General features: G+C 44.7%; 1 pseudogene; it reads left to right on the top strand.

Annotated features, from left to right (window-relative positions):
• Positions 1-279: 279 nt before the first annotated feature.
• LOC110293471 lies at positions 280-693 on the top strand (annotated as a pseudogene).
• Positions 694-12,751: the final 12,058 nt, after the last annotated feature.

The raw sequence follows: 12,751 nt of genomic DNA, 5'->3' as shown, positions 1-12,751 counted from the left end.
ACACTTGTTACTTCCTGTAAGGAGTCCTATCCTCCACAGGGGGAAATGGTTTAAGGGCGGTTTTGTATCTATGTGTTTAAATTGAATTTAGTTATTGAGTCACCTGGAACTCCAGCTCTGGGGGATCTGACACCTCTAGTCTCCATGAGCACCCACATATACATGCACTACTCATATACACACTGACACATATACACACATATACATACATAGGTACACATGATTAAAAACAAAACAGCTCTTCCCTTTTGTGGCCATTGCTGGATCGCAGCCGCCAAAATGAAATTCAATCTCTTCGTGACTTCTGATGGAAGCAAGAATCGCAAACAGTATTTCAGTGCACCTCCTCACATTTGGAGGAAGATCATGTCTTCCCCTCTTTCCAAAGAGATGAGACATGTATAATGGTCTGTGGCCATTCAAAAGGATGACGAAGTTCAGGTTGCCCAAGGACACTGCAAAGGTCAGCAGATGGCAAAGTGGCCCAAGTGTGCAGGAAGAAATAGGTCATGTACACTGAACGAGTCCATCCAGAGAAGACTAATGGCACAGATGTCCATGTGGGCATCCATCACCAGGCTAATGCAGGACATGGACCGAAAGAAGATCCTGGAGAGGAAAGCCAAGTCCTGACAAGTAGGAAAGGAGAAGGGCAAATACAGGGAAGAAATGATGGAGAAGATGCAGGAGTAGAGGCATTGCATACAGGATTTTCATTAAAGACTGCTTAAGAAAAATATATATGTATATATATGTATGTATGTGTATGTATGTATATGCATATATGTATGTGTGTATGTATATATCTATGTATGCATGCATATACATACATATACACATATACATACATTATACATACATACACATACATACATATATATACACATATATACATTATACATACATATACATATATACATATACATACATAAATAAACATATATATGTGTGTATGTGTGTATATATATATATATATATATATGCCATATTTCCTGTTGTATGTCATACCCCTACCCCCAATTTCAGGCCTCACACTGTCTGTGGCCTTCCTTAAGAAGTTCCTTGTGTCAAGCTGTAGCTCAGAGGAAGGGGATTTATCTAGCATGTTCAAGGCTCTGGATTCAAACCCCAGAACGGCCCCCGGCCCCCAATTCTAACCAGAATAAAATAGATTGGGATTGGAAAGATGGTTCAGCAGTTAAGAGCACTGGCTGCTCTTCCAGAGGTCCTGAATTCAAGTCCCAGCATCCACAATGCCTTCTTCTGGTCCAACAATTCAATCCACGGTCCAATGGCTTCTTCTGGTCTGCAGGCAAACATGCAGACAAAGCACCCGTACCTATAAAAAAAAGAAAAAGTGCCCTGTCCACCCGATGACATAAACCAAGGGGAAGCTAGCTCCACCACCACCTTTTCCTTTTGTGTATCTATTTTAAATGAAGTCACAGCGTTTTGCCGAGGCTGGCCTTTAACTCCTGGGCTTAACTCCCCCTACCTCAGCTTCCTAGTAGCTGGGACTATAGGTGCACACCACCATGCTGAGACCCATTACCCCTGCATTCCTTTTTTTCTTTTGTTTTTTGTTTGTTTGTTTGTTTTCGAGACAGGGTTTCTCTGTGTAGCCCTGGCTGTCCTGGAACTCACTCTGTAGACCAGGCTCACCTTGAACTCAGAAATCCACCTGCTGCCTCTCCTGCATTTCTTTTGATCCTCACAAGTGCCTCTCTGCCCCCTTAGGGACCCAAGGGATTGTTGACTGATTTCTCTTCAACAGTGTTGGTGGGGGAGACTACATTCAGACCTTTCTTTTCTTGGCATTGCTCCCACCCCCAAACTTAATCAGTACCCAAGACCAGTGCAGAAGTGTTCTAAGGGGTCTGGATCTCTTCCCCTGAAAAAACAGGAAGTAGATACCAGCTCCCAAAGAAAAGGAAGCTGAAGCCAGCTATGTTTGGAGATCTCCCACAAATCAGGTTTTCTTTGCCTCCCACTCTCTCCGATTCAGGTACACACTCTCAAAGGATAGTTTTTGTTTCTTTTTTCTTTCTTTTTTTTTTTTTAATAAAACTTCCTCAGCCTTAGAGCTGGCTGGGATCGTGCTACAATGTTGTCTAATTGTTTGTTTTTTTTTTAAGATTTATTTATTTATTATATGCAAGTACACTGTAGCTGTCTTCAGACACTCCAGAAGAGGGAGTCAGATCTCGTTATGGATGGTTGTGGGCCACCATGTGGTTGCTGGGATTTGAACTCCGGAACTTCTGAAGAGCCGTTGGGTGCTCTTACCCACTGAGCCATCTCACCAGCCCTTTGTTTCTCTTCTTTTTGTTTTCTGTTTTTGGGGGTTTTGTTTTGTTTTGTTTTGTTTTTTGAGCTTCCTCTCTCAAGGACTCTTTTTCTTCCTTACTGGCACTTTCTGAGTTCTATTCTGAGACTATAATAGTGCAGGCAGGAGAATAGTGAAGATGTAACCCAAACTGTGGAGGATTTCCTCTAAAAATACCCCCACTTACTCATTACTGGAATCAGATCAGGATGTTTACTGAACAACAGGGCAATTAAGTTGGGAAATGAGTTGAGACAAAGAAGTTGACTGTTTAAAAAGCCTGCTAGAGCAGGGGACACTGATCCGAAGTCTATCTTCCTGATGAGCTGATTTAGGAGTGATTATGTGTGCAGCCATGAGTGTTTCCAGACTGGTGGACACCTTCTGAAAGCGGATGGGCCAAGAGGATCCAGTTCTCTAAGACCAAGCCAGGAGATGATGTTCCATTCTGTAACTCTCAAGAACAAAGATCATTCCGTTCCTGCCTCATGTGGTCCATGTGCAGCTCTTCACATGTCACAGGGCAGACAGGTGTGAGGCTGCACGTTTCACTTTATTAACCCCAGGGGAGTTGGGGGTGTGAATCCAGCCTGCATTCTGATCTCGACTACAGGTTTTAGACTTAAGTTTAAATCTACATTTATATTCTCATGCTTTTCTAAATCAAGGAACCAAACATTGCCGCAATCTTCCATTATGCTAACAGACAAATGAGTTGCATGCTTCCCAAACATGTTAGAATCGGCTTCCTGATATCTAGACTGTGGCATATGCTACCTTGGTTCTAATTTTTCCAATAACTCAGTAGAATACATCACATCATTGCCATCTTACCAAAAAAATAAAGCGAGGCAAAGAATATATTTGGATATGAGCAAGGCCACCATGACAAAAAGATACCAAAGGACAGGGACTTGAAAAGGTGCAGGCTTATTTCTCTCAAACTACAACAGAGACAAGCAGAAGGTCCAGAGTGGTAGGTAACTCCACCCGGCCGAGTTTCCCGGAAGCAGTACCTTCTGTCTGGCTACAGCACTGTCACCCAAGGTGCTGTCCTTACGTATACATAGCTGACTCGTCCACCACACGCCAGTGCACCACCTGTGGGCAGGGAGAAATGAAAGATGAATGACAGGCAGTTTTCTACAAATACTTCAGCTTACTTCCTATTGTCTAAAGATGCCGTTAACTGCAAAGGAAGCCGAAGAAATGTACCTTCTGGCTCTAAGGCCAAGGTCAGATCAGTGGTGGTGGTGGTTCTATGACAGAAGACAGACACCACGAACATGGAGGGTCACAGGCATGCCCGTCACTGTGTTCAGCCTGTGATGCCTTCCTTCCAAATTCTAAGCCATGTGCCTAGATGGGAAGCCACAGTTCAAATCTCTCTTGGAGATTGATCAATTCAGTGTAAGCAGAAGTCACTGGGAAGGGGCTTCAGAGGAAGATGTCATTGTCCTTCACCTCCTTCATTCCTTTTCTTGATGCTTAGACAGCTGAGAAGGCACTGGCTTCATAGTCCAGATCTGACTATGAATAATGGACAGCCAGCAGAGTGTGTGCTGGAGATGGTGGGTACACAGAAAGGAAGAGGCAGGAATTTCCATGACCGAGGAGCCACCACAGCATTGAGGGACAAATAAGGTCTTGTATTTAATTCACTTTTAAAAATGACATTCAAGAGGGCTGGAGAGACAACTCAGTCGTTAAGAATTCAACTTCTACGAAAGGATGGACCATACAAAGACTGCCCCACCCAGGGGTCCATCCCATAATCAGCCACCAAATGCAGACACTATTGCATATGCAAGCAAGATTTTGCTGAAAGGACCCTGATATAGCTGTCTCCTGTGAGGCTTTGCCAGTGCCTGGCAAATACAGAAGTGGATGCTCACAGTCATCTATAGGATGGAACACAGGGCCCCCAATGTAGAATCTAGAGAAAGTACCCAAGAGCTGAAGGGGTCTGCAACCCTATAGGTGGAACAACAATATGAACTAACCAGTACCCCCGGAGCTCGTGTCTCTAGCTGCATATGTAGCAGAAGATGGCCTAGTTGGCCATCATTGGGAAGAGAGGCCCCTTGGTCTAGCAAACTTTATATGCTCCAGTACAGGGGCCAGGGCCAAGAAGTGGGAGTGAGTGGGTAGGGGAGCAGGGTGGGGGGAAGGTATAGGGGACTTTTGAGATAACATTTGAAATGTAAATGAAGAAAATATCTAATAATAAAAAAAGAAAAAAGAAAAAAAAAAGAGTTCAACTTCTGTATTAGTCAGGGTTCTCTAGAGTCACAGAACTTAGGGTAGTCTCTATATAGTAAAGGAGTTTATTGATGGCTTACAGTCTGCTGTCCAACTCCCAACAATGGTCAGCAGCAGCTGTGAATGGAAGTCCAAGGATCTAGCAGCTGCCCACTCTCACACAGCAAACAGTCAAAGGAGAGAGAGTTCAAATCCCAGCAACCACATGGTGGCTCATACCCATCTCTAATGGGATCTGATGCCCTCTTCTGGTGTGTCTGAAGACAGCTACAGTGTACTCATATAAATAAAATAAATCGTTTTTTTTTAAGGCATTCAATCAAATGTTATACCTAATTAATCCAATGTACTCAATTAAATGTTCAGTTAAAATATTCAGGGCTGGAGAGATGGCTCAGTAATTAAAAGCATTTGCTGCTCTTGCAGAGAACCCAAGTGTGGTTCCCAGAACCACATGGCAGCTCATAAGCATCTGTAATTCCAGTTCCAGCGGATCTGACAACTTTTCCTTTGGCTTCTATAGACAGCAGGCATGCACACAGTATATAAACACACACATGCAGGCAAAGCACCCATACACACTAAAGTAATAAATGAATAAATGATACAGTCAAAATCATACAGCTATTAAGATGTTCACATTCAGATGTCTCGACTCACATCCCTCCGGGAGCCCATTTTTCATTTACAGGATGGGAATAATGCGTTTTTGAAAGGCAGCGTCAACCGGCTGATGAAACTGTAGTTAGCCCCAGTATACTTAGGGAAAGTTATTTATCTTTTTTTGTCTAAACTATAGAGTGACAGAGCACTGTAACTAGAGAAATATTTCTCCACTAGCTGCGTACATCATAAAGTTCTAGAAAGATGCCATGAGTTATTATTGAACTGGGTGTGATTTGTTATTTCCTGGGTCTGCTTTCTTTCTATTAATATTAACTGTCTCCCCGCTCATTTGCTTTGCTGCCTGTCATCTAGCTTGTGCCAGCAGACAGGCAAGAAGGAGGTGGCGATATTAAGGACAATTAATAAAGAACTTTTTAAAAGATGCTTTGCTATGTGGAAAAAAAAATCACAATTATTTAACCTTGGGCTGGGCACGTTTGCCTTTTCTGCTCTGTGCTGCTTCCATGCCTGTCTGATGCAGCTTCAGCCAGCCAGATGGCACAGATGTAGAGGACAGGCTTAGAGAGCTGTTGTGAACCGATAAATCTGGATAAAGGCCTTTCATATTCAGGGATGGTGTGGCTAGACTAGGAAACCAATCACAAGAATAATGTAAGGTGCCTGTTAGGGAGGAAACCACCTCTTAGAATGGGTGAAAACTCAGATCTTTAAAAAAAAAAGATTTATTTAATTTTTAATTATGTGCCTGTCCCTGTGTGTGGATATGCACATGAGTTGCAAGTCCCCATGGAAACTGAAGACTGTCAAGAGTCCCTGAAGCTAGAGTTACAGATGGTTGAGAACCACCTAGGGGTTCTGGGAACCAACTCAGGTCCTCTGTAAAAGAAACAGCTGTTCTTAACCACTGAGCCACCTCTCCAGCTCGAGACTCCCCTGCCCACCCTCAGCCCCCAAAGTAAGTTTTATGGAGTAGTTGGTTATTTATTTACTTATTTAGTGCCAGAGTCTCACTATGTAGTCCAGGGTGGCCTCCAACTTGCCATCCTCCTGCCTCAACCTTCCTAGTGCTGGGATTATAGGTGCATGTCACTACTCCCAGGTTTAGAAGACTGTATTAACGAGCATCACCACCTGCATTATAGCATAGGCTATATGTGGTGGCACACTTCTGCAACCCAAGCACTGGGGAGGCTTAGGCAGGAGGATCGAGAGTTTGAGACCAGCGTGGACTTTCATTAAGACATTGTCTCAGGGCCAGGCGTGGTGGCACACGCCTTTAATCCCAGGTAGAGGCAGGGGAATTTCTGAGTTCAAGGCCAGCCTGGTCTACAAATCGAGTTCCAGGACAGCCAGGGCTACACAGAGAAACCCTGTCTCGAAAAACAAAACAAAACAAAACAAAAAAAACAAAACAAAAAACAAGACATTTGTCTCAGTTTGAAGTGCCGGGGTTGGGGGACAACTGGGAGGACCCCCACCTGCTCAGAGGAGAAGGGGATGGGAGGTGGGGAATAGGGAAAGGGTTATGGGAGGGAGTGAAGAAGTTGGATGGAACATTAAAAACAAAAACAAAAAACAAAAACAAAAACAAAACAGACATTGTCTCAGGGCTGGAGAGACCACCATTCCTGTGGCAGAGCACTGGAGCATCAGGGTACTCCCTCTCCTGCTTGAAGTCAGCAGTCTGCAAGCTCTTTGATTTCTTGACATCCATAGCAGATCCCAGAAGTGAAAACCTTCCAGAGAAGAAGCAGGCAGCAAATTGTTCACCGGTTAGCTGTCAGTGGAGCATCCAGTCCCACAGCTGGACAGCTGGGACACACTCGCTACTCTCAGCCTCCCTAGATGTGGCCAAGAGAGGCTCTGATCTCCAGCTGTTCCTTTATGTCCAGTATCCAAAACCTACCTTCTATGGAAAAGAAATAAACGATGCTGCGGGCTTTACACAAATGGGGCTCAAGGGGTACAAAGATGTGGTAAGAAACATTTGACTGGATCAAAGCATTTGTGAGTACTTTGCAAGAACAAGGGTTTAGGGATGGCACGTGGTTTTTGTTGATGCTTTGTCATAAGAATCCTGGGTGTGTCTTTATCAGGAAAGCCAGGAGAATGTTTCCAACCTGGTGATTGACATTACTGAGTGCAAGCAGATGGGTTACCTGTACAAGTGCATCAATGTGGCATTGCAAATCAAGGGCAAAAATTAACTCTCTTGCAGTCACCAGTGTGAGAAACTTGGTCTGCCATTCAGTGATGTGTTGGACATTTAGAAATAACCAATAGGGAGGCAGTAAGTAACTGGCCCTGTTATCAAAACCAGGGGCTGCCACACTTGCTGAGCAGGGACTCCCCTGACTGTGAAATGGTCAGTGCCAGGTTTTCGAAAAGAAATATCCTCACTCTTCAGGAGGCAATGGCTTTACAGGTTCCCCCAGCAGTTCAAGACCCTAGGGAAATCACTGGATAAACGAATGCATGGGTCCTCTGCCCTCTCCCTTCACACCATCTAGATTTCCTCTACCTCTCTGCTCTTAAACTGCTTCTCTGCTCTGAGAAGCCCAGCTACCTGCCTGAAATATACCTCAGGCTGAGACGGGCGGGACAGCAGGTCAGTGGATCTTCACCGGAAGGTGCAGCTTCTCCGCATCAGTGCAGCTGCACCACAGGCTGAGCTTACAGAGCTTCAGGCCCAGACTGGGGCACTGAAGCTTTCAGCTTTGGGGGTCATCCTACCAACAAACAGACCAGGGGCTTAAAAAAACAAATCCTGGAAACAAATGGATCAGAATGCATACTGATCTTCTCTTAATGGTAAACATGGGGGTAGCAGGAACCCGTGATTTCTGTTAGGTTCTTCTGATCATCCCAATTTTTCCATGCTAACCCTTGTTAGCCAGGCTTGTCATCTGACATCCCAAGCTGACTTGTTTCCTAAAAGCACTGCTTTATTCTTCATTCCTTCCTGGGTCTGCCTCAGGAGAGATAGGGAAAGTCCCTAGAAAAACGGACCTGTCTTCCTCAGTGGTTCTCAACCTGTGGGTTTTGACCCCATTAGGGGTTTGAATCACCTTTTGCAGGGGACACCTGAGACCACCAGAAAACACAGAACTTTACATTACAATTCATACCAGCAAAATTACAGTTATGAAGTAGCAACAAAAATGATTCTATGGCTGGGGTCACCACAGCGTGAGGAACTGTATTACTGGGTCGCAGCATTAGGAAGGCTGAGGACCACTGGGCTTATGGAGCTGCAGAAGGTTGCTTCCAGAAACAAGTTCAGGGCGAGGCTACAAATGTTACCAACTGCCACAAGCCCCTCAACATCTTCCTCACAGTCTGCCTTGCAAAGCTATGTCCATCTCCTACCCCTTCCCCGCAAGTATACATCAATAAAAATGCAGATGGGAGGCACCGTGCTCTTGGTTCCAATACCATGAAGACTTGTTTGATCCTCCAGGCTTCACGGAGCATCCTTCAATGCTTCTGCGCCATACATCATTGCTTTTCCAAGCCCGTCCTTTCTCGCTGGCTGTGTCTTCATGTGGTTACTTTGCTTTCCTTGAATCTATGCCTCTGGGGTGCCTCTTTACCCCTTTAATGGACCCCTCTCCATATATTATTGTCTATTTTGACATGATTAAAAGTTGATCCTCTGTACATCTGGCAAATCCTGTTGTTTGGGGGTCACTGGTGATTTTAATAAAGACTCACTTTCTTTGCTTTGTCCAGGTCCTCATCTGGGTAATCTTCTTTGACAATGTATAATGAATGCTGGAAATTAGAGAGAAAATCCGGCCTAGAATTTTCTGGTTGTAAAAAGCTCTGGCCCGGAAGTCTCCCATCCCCCTCAAAGTAGTAGGTTATGAATCAATGGATTAGACTAATTGGGCATTGAAAATAATAGGGAGAAATAGTTTGTACAGACCTTGTTTGCTCATTGTTTTCAATATAGGTTCGGAAAGTATTCACATAGCACCTTCATTGCCACAGGCAGTGTATGTAATCTAGAGATGATTTAGGATACACCAGAGGTTGCATGTAGGTTGTATGCAAACGCTATGTCAGTTTATACAAGAGGATTGAACATTTATAGAAATTGGAAGGGTCCTGGAACCAGTCCTCCAGAGATAGTAGGATTAGTCACTGGGTGTGTCCAGGCTGCAACTCTCTTCCTGTGTCCTCTGCTCTTCCTGACCATACCAGAACCTTGTGTGTGTGTGTGTGTGTGTGTGTGTGTGTGTGTGTGTGTTCATGGAGGCTATAAGAAGGTATTAGATTCCCTAGAGCTGGAGTTACAAATGGTTATAAGCCACCCAGTGTGTGGATGCTGGGAATCACATTGCGGTCCTCTGAGCCATTTCTCCAGCACCACAGGGTCTAGCTTCAAAGTCTTGTATGTAGCAAGGATGACCTTGAACTCCTGATCCTTATGCCTCTACCTCCCAAGTACTAAAACTACAGGTATGCACCAAGCCTGGCTGAGAGGACGTTGCTAACTGATCTGATTGCCTAGAGCCCAGGTAATGGCTTTTCCTGTGCTCACAAACCTTTTTGTTGCTTGTTTTAGTTTTGGAGATAGATCTGTCTAAGTAGGCTAGCCTGCCCTTGGCCTTGCTTCAGCCTTGTTAGTACTAGAAAGGCATGCACATACTACACATTTGGCTTCACAGGACACTTCCAACACTACATGTGCATATCTCTTCTACAACAAGCAATTACACCACACGTGCATATCTCTTCTACAACAAGCAATTACCCAAGTCTCTGTGGTTACTTTATGGGTGTCGCACAATTCAGTTCAATCCTAACACTATGTACCTGGCATTAGGATTAAATCCCACAGGCTAAGGGTTCAGTCCCTAAGACTGTAATCTGTTCAGGTGCTAGTCACTTCCTGCAATCCTGGCTCTAGCTATAAACTGTGGATTCCCAATCAATCTGTCATCGAGTCTGATAACCTGCTAGAATAGCCTACTGAATGCAGACAAGCATCTTGGTCACAGTTGCCAGTTTATTATTATATTATTATATCGTTATTATAAAGGATCCAATTCAGGAGCAACCAGGGGGAAGACAGGCATCCATCTGGGGCGTGTGCTCACCAGCTCAGAACTCTAGGGATGTTCATGGGGTCTTATGGATTGATTCTTCCTTAAGTAGGCCATTGAACACACAAACTTTAGCTCTTTCTTCCTCCTAGGGATGGATGTGGGTGGGGTTGCATGTTCCCACCTTCTAACCAGACGGTTGGTTGCTTCCCATGGAGCATTCCAAAAGTCACCTCATTAACATAAATTGAAATGTGGTTGTTATGAGCAGCAACCCATGTTCTCCTGACTTTTCTCACTCCTCAGGCTGATTCTAGAGTCTGAGGGGGAAAAAGTCAAATGTAGCCGAAGATGTTTCTACCACTTAGTACATCACAAGGACTTTAGGGAGAGAATCTGGGATCTACAACAAAGACTGAAATAGGAGGTTGGTTCTAGTATTACTACGTTTACACACTGATGTGGTGTGGAGCTTGTGTGTACCACAGTGAGCACATGGGGGTAGAGGACAACTTGCAGGAGTAGATTCTCTTCCCACCATGTGCGTTAGGGGAATTGAACTTGTATTACAGGCTTGGGGCAAGTGCTTTTGCCTGCTGAGTCATCTTTCTGGCTCCTCCATTGTGCTTCTTATCACATCACCTTATAGGACTTAATTAGTCTACATTTCTCCTAGGAGTTGGTGTCTCTGGGTTAAAAGGTGATTGCCCATTTCCTGCTGTGAAAACTCAGTCCAATTGCAATGCCCTTTGTATTGTAAATTATGTGCTATTCTAACTCCGGGAGAAAGGAACTCTGGAAGCAGGGTTGCCCCTCCCACTTTCAGATCCAAGCAAATCTGTGTTAAAAGTCTTCCCAGGCCCCTTTTGTAGGATGATCTGGCCCTTCAAACTCTGCGGCGGCCGGGCGTGGTGGCGCACGCCTTTAATCCCAGCACTCGGGAGGCAGAGGCAGGTGGATTTCTGAGTTCGAGGCCAGCCTGGTCTACAAAGTGAGCTCCAGGACAGCCAGGGCTATACAGAGAAACCCTGTCTCGAAAAACAAACAACAAAAAACAAAAAACAAAAAACAAAAAACAACAAAAAACAAAAAACAAACAAACAAACAAAACAAAAGCAAACCAAAAAGCTCCTGGTCTGTTTTGCAGCTGGGATGAGCACCCCTCCCTCGCGGCAGGCAGGCTAGGTTTACTGTCCCACGGTTGCCTTGTGAGACGACTCAGTCTTTCCGCTGAACTCTGCCCTCCAGGTTATTATTTACCGGGTATGCTGAGAATAAGATGATCTTCTGGTATGTGTGTGTACATGCATACATGTGTGGTATTACCGCATGTGCACCTCTGTGCACATGTGTGCAGAAGTTGGAGGCCAGTGTCAAGCATCTTCCTCAATTGATCCCCAACTTATCTGAGATAGAACCTCTGAACCTGGAGCTCCCCCGTTTGGCTGCCTGGCCAGCAAGCCCCAGGGACCCTCCTGTCTCTGCCCCAGCCCCCTCTGCACTCCCCACCCCCATACTTGGATAGTAGGTGAGTCTGCTGTACCTGGCTTTTTACATGGGCTACTGGGTATCTGAACTCAGGTCCTGAGCTTGCAAAAGAGAGTATCTTACTGACTGAGACATCTCCCCAGCCACGGCCTTTTGTTTTCCATCCATCCCATTTCTTTCTTGGGTGTTGTTTCCTTGGGAGTCCTAAAGAGAAGAGAAATGATTGGCAAATCAGGATTTGTAACAGATTGGATGATAGGTCACAATTTCTTGCCTTTTATTTTTTTCTTCTGCTGTTGAGGAAGAGTCATACCTCCCTACCCCAGTGGTGATGACATCAGACTTAGCCAGACACTTGTTTTGGTGAAGAACTCTGAGAAGATCTGACACCCAGGCAGACGCACTGAAAGTCAATGTGTGGTTCGACTGCTTTTCCTCTTCCATAAGAGGCCGACACTATTCCAGACACAGAGTTTGTGTTCTTGGCATCTTTCCTCCCTTCAGTCCTCCTTAGACGGTCCCTGTTTTGCTCCAATGTCCATCCACCTCTCTATGGCCTTGTGGATAGGGAGGAGAGCCCAATTCCCAGACACTGGAAGAATCAGCACTAATTTAAGTTATGCATGGTGGACCCTCGTTCTTTCCTACCATGAAGCTGAAGTTTTCCTAGGAAGCCACGTCTCTATTTAAAATCCTGCAAACTCTCAGTCCTCACCAGGATGGAGCATCAATCATATTTATAGAGAAATAGAATGTTGCAAATTGAAAGCCAAAAATTTCTTGGACTATCTTAGGCCTTTCATATACTTTGGTCCTCTGTATATGATGTAAAACTCTTGTGACTATTAGGTAAACCATGAGGATGTATTTTAAAGTGTAACAAACTATAGACTCCAGTGTTCCACCAATGCATTTGGTTTTTTTGGTTTTTCAAGACAGGGTTTCTCTGTGTAGCCCTGGCTGTCCTGGAACTCACTCTGTAGACCAGGCTGGCCTC

Source organism: Mus caroli, chromosome 4 (genome assembly GCF_900094665.2).
Source record: "Mus caroli chromosome 4, CAROLI_EIJ_v1.1, whole genome shotgun sequence".
Classification (NCBI taxonomy): Eukaryota; Metazoa; Chordata; class Mammalia; order Rodentia; family Muridae; genus Mus; species Mus caroli.
Note: the sequence above shows the minus strand (reverse complement) of the source record. Positions and strands in the feature narration are given on the sequence as shown.